This window comes from Tupaia chinensis, unplaced genomic scaffold (assembly GCF_000334495.1).
Source record: "Tupaia chinensis unplaced genomic scaffold, TupChi_1.0 Scaffold000674_1, whole genome shotgun sequence".
Classification (NCBI taxonomy): Eukaryota; Metazoa; Chordata; class Mammalia; order Scandentia; family Tupaiidae; genus Tupaia; species Tupaia belangeri.
This window is the reverse complement of record NW_006160197.1, coordinates 1955799-1960462: the sequence shown is the minus strand read 5'-3', so window position 1 is coordinate 1960462 and position 4664 is coordinate 1955799. Positions and strand designations below refer to the sequence as shown.

The following is a 4664-nucleotide window of genomic DNA, read 5'->3' as shown; positions in this document are numbered from 1 at the left end:
ATATATATATAAAATGCTTGAAATTACTTCTTTTTGTAAAGAAGCAAATTATCAGAGGCCAGCAGGTCGCACGATGATTAAGTTGCTGGACACTCCCACATGGCTGATCACGGTTCAAGTCCTGGACCTGGTGGCTTGCTTTCTCACTCTCTCTCTCTCTCTCTTTCTCTCTCTATTTCTCTCTGGTCAAATTAAAATAAATAAATGATTAAATAAATATTTTTTAAGAAAAATTGTAAAAAACAAAATAAATTATTTGTTTGTACCCAGCTACCTCTCTTCTCCTAGTTAGAGAACAGTGTATGTTGAAGATTCTTGGTCATTACCCTGGTTTTTGAATCTGTCTGTTGGAGAAAGACTTTGTGAATTGTTAGCAGCTGTGAAGTGAGCTGCCACTGTGTGTAGAAATTGTAGAGTGATAATGCAGGATATAAAGATAGGAGCCTATGGGAAACTCCTCTGATTGTTGTTGCTGATGTTTGAAGATCAGCTACGCTGACATTTGGTCTCACGTACAAACAATATAAAACTCTACACTTTCTGTACTTTATTTCATAAATAATGGTATGGCAGATTTATAAATGCTTTACATGTTCATGAACTTTTCGAATCCGAACATTATTGTAGAAAACTTATTATTAGTATTATTCCAATCATATAGATGAAAAAATTGAGATTCACAGATTTTTTGTAACTTTCCAAATATTTTTGTGGTAAGTCAAATTTTGACTAGACAGTTGTAGAGCTACAACCAAAATACATGCAGTTTGCCTCAAAATCCCAAGATCTTCTCAGTATTGCCTTTCCACACACAGCCGTGGATACTTATTTTCTATTTGGAGAATTTTATCTATCTCATTAAAAATTAATAGCAATTACTATATTGTTAAATGTCTTGTAAAACTTTCATTTTTATATTTCCCAGCACTATTGTTCCCTTCCTTCCCCCAAACTTGGCAAAATGAAGCTGAAGGTGAGGGTACCCATTTCACACTTTGTTTGCACTGCCTTGGGCATGTAGGGTCAGGAGAAAGACAGGCAACCACAAATCCCCTTATTTGGCCACTTGTCCAAAGGAAAGGTGAAAAGGTTTAGTGGGAAAAGTTTGACATTTTATCCCAAAACAAATATTAGAGATTATCTGCAGAATTAAATTATCCATATGTACACAGTCTAGGGAATTAACTCTATCTGAAATGGTGGATTATTGCAGAAATTGAAACTAAGCCCTTAAGGCACTCCTTTTACTTTGTTCTCTGTATTTTTTTTTTACAATGAGCTTTTAGATTATTTTGGCTATTTTGATGGCTGCTTTTCACCACTTTCCTATTCAGTCTGTATTTGTGCACTTCTTTAGTTGGTTTGAGCAATTTTTAAAAATGTATTCCCTTGATAGCCCTAGAAACAGACAAGTATTACTTGAAGGGGAAAAGGAGATTTCTATTAGGTTTGAGAGTCACAAGTGAACAGAAGAAATTTAAGAAGTATAAAATACCCCACAGACTGCAAATCCAAAACCAAAACATGACTAACAAGGTTTGGACAAAATAAAACTCTTACTGTTTTTTCTTATGTCATTTTGTAAGTGGTACTTTTACTGAGTTATTCGTGTGTGTGTGTTTTGTGCGTGTGTGTGTATGCAATTTTAACTTACAGTTTTTCAAATGACCCCAGTTCTCAGCAAGACTCTGAAAAATCAAGCCAAATAAAAAGAAATGTGACATGGTTCTCACCACATTTTGAAAATCCAATATATTATTTTAGTGATACAAATATATGAAGGGATATTTAAAGAACCAAGAACATCTCCCTCTTTAGCTTATTCTTTGTTATAACTACTTGTTGGCATCTTGCTAGCAAATTTGATAAATTCACCTATCTCCATGACTCTCTGGGTTTGGCAATATGGCCCCCAAAGGAGGGAAATCCTAGGATGGAGAGGGCAAGTGAGGGATCCACTAAAGATTTACTCTTCTCCCCTTGTTCTTGAATGTTTTGTCCAGCAGAAATGACACACGTGAGTTGAAGCACATTCAAGCTATTACCTAGATAATTTTACACATTTTAAATGTCACAGAAGCTAAAAATAAATTGCCTTCACTTTTATTTAAACTACATCTCAGTTTTCCACTGTGAAGCATTTTCAACAATCATAGTAGGTTTTGTTTTATAGTTTGAACTAATTAAATGATCTGCAGAGATGGTACTTCCTATGCCTGTTTTTATTTCCACAGAACAAAGAACTCAATTTCAAAAAGTAGCACTTTCTGCTTTCCATAGTGGGCTCTTTGTTGTATGATGGTAATCCGTTACCAGTACCCTGAACCTATTCAAGTAAGGAACTGAGACATACAGCTCTATACATTCGTTTTGAATTCGGGTGTAAAATTTCTGAGTGTCAATTATTAAGAGTACTAGAAGCATATTATGGCTAAGTACTAAAAAATGAATACCTAATCTGAGCGTCATCTTATAATACTCAAGCTTGGTGATTCTAGTTACTGAAGGGAGGGAATCTAAGACTTACTGAAGACTCTCACACACTGTGACTCATTTATTAATTTTTTTTTCAGTAAATTTGCCACATCCAGTAATGTTTATTAGAGTTAGACATAGGCCTCTGCTTCATTGGAATTACCTAGAGTTGTTAAAATACAGGCCAGTCTGTGGCATGGTGGTTAAGCCAGCTGGATCCCACATGGCCCACTGTATGGTATAAGTCCTAGACCAGTGGCTTGAAAAACATGCTATTGTAGGGACCAGCGGATGGCGTAATGGTTACATCGCTGGTCTCTCATGTAGTTGATTGCATTTCAAGTACTGGATCCGATGGCTTAAAACTCTCACCAGGTACATGTACAGGTGTGCCCAAAATCCCAAAAGAAGACCAGAAGAGAAAGGATTGTGGAGTAGCCTTTCCCCCAGGGGGTGATTTCTTGTTTTCTGTCTCTCTGTCTCTCTGTCTCTCTTTGTCGGGTGAGCACACGTGCCCTATTGCAAAAAAAACCTATCTTAAAACAAAAGAAAATAAAGCATAGCAAAAATGTGCTATTGTAGAATATTACTTGTAACAATTTTAGGTCTTATGCAAGAAATTTGTACCAAAAGATTTTACACTGGTGCAAAAGCAACTGTGATTTCAGACTGAATTTTAAATAACTATAACTGGGCTCAAACATATCTTTATTAATCAAAATAGGAACCATTACAATCAACACATATTTGCCAAAAAGAAATATTTGTTTATTCCCGTGGCATAAAAATATGTGCTTTGGGGACCAGCAGTTAGCGTAATGGCTATGTCGCTGGACTCCCACGTAGTCGACTGTGGTTCGCGTCCCGGACACAGTGGCTTAAAGGCATGCCAGGCGTGTGTGTGTGCGTGCCCAAGATCCCGAGAGGAGAATGGAGGAGAAGGGATTGCGGCGTGGCCATCCCCCCTGGGGGGTGATTTCTCGCTTTCTATCTCCCTATCTCTCTCTGTCTTTCTGGCAAGCGCATGTGTCCTATAGCAAAAACCTCTCCAAAAAAAGAAAAAAAAATGTGCTTTGAGGTTTGATGAACTCTTGGAGAGCATCTTCTGTATCCTGCTGATAGGGGAAGCATTTTCCCTGAAAGTTACCAGGATACTTGAAGAGGTAGTAGTTAGTTAGCGAGAGGTCAGGTAAATACGGCAGATGAGGCAAAACTTTATAGCCCATTCTGTTGAACTTTTGAAGCATTGGTTGTGTGACAGGCAGTAGGGCATTGTCATGGAGAGGTATTGGGCTCTTTCTGTTGACCAATGCTAGCTGCAGGCATTGCAGTTTTCAGCATATCTTATTCATTTGCTGAGCATACTTCTCAAATGTAATAGTTTCGGTGGGATTCAGAAAACCATAGTGGATCAGACCCCACCAAACAATAACCATGACCATTTTTCAGTGCAAGTTTGGCTTTGGAAAATGCTTTGGTGCTTCTTCCCAGTCCAGCCAGTGAGCTGGTCTTCACTGGTTGTCATTTAAAATCTGTTTTTCATTGCATGTCACAATCTGATCAAGAAATGTTCATTGTTGCATAGAATAAAAGATGACACTTAAAAATGACTATTTTTTTTTTTTAAATTTTCAGTCAGCTCATGAGGCATATATTTACCGAGCTTTTTCACCTTTCCAATTTGCTTCAAATGCTGAATGACTGTAGAATGATTGAGTTCTTTGGGAACTTCTTGTGTAGTTTTAAGAGGATAAACTTGGGTACTTGCTCTCATTTTGTCATCAAATTCTAATGGCCAGTCACTACACTCCTCATCTTCAGGGTTCTCCTCTTCGCAAAACTTCTGGAACCACAATGCACTGTAAGTTTATCTGCAGTCCCTGGGACAATGCGTTGTTGATGTTGTGAGTTATCTCTGCTGCTTCCCGACCCATTTTGAACTTGAATAAGAGAGTTGATTAATTTGTTTGGGTCTAAGATCGTTTTCATAGTCTAAAATACATATAACAATAAACAGCAAGCATTAAGAAGTCATTAGCAGAAAAAGTGAAGTGAGATATGTAAATTAAAATGATATATAACATAAGTACACTTATTTAAGAAAGTATCCATTATCAAATGGCAAATTTTAACCAGGCAAACCACAATTACTTAGACCCAAACAAATTAATCAACTCTCTTATTCAAGT

The 4664-nt window shown here is 37.0% G+C and overlaps 1 pseudogene; it reads right to left on the bottom strand.

Annotated features, from left to right (window-relative positions):
* Positions 1–3186: 3186 nt before the first annotated feature.
* LOC106736174 (histone-lysine N-methyltransferase SETMAR-like) lies at positions 3187–4421 on the bottom strand (annotated as a pseudogene).
* Positions 4422–4664: the final 243 nt, after the last annotated feature.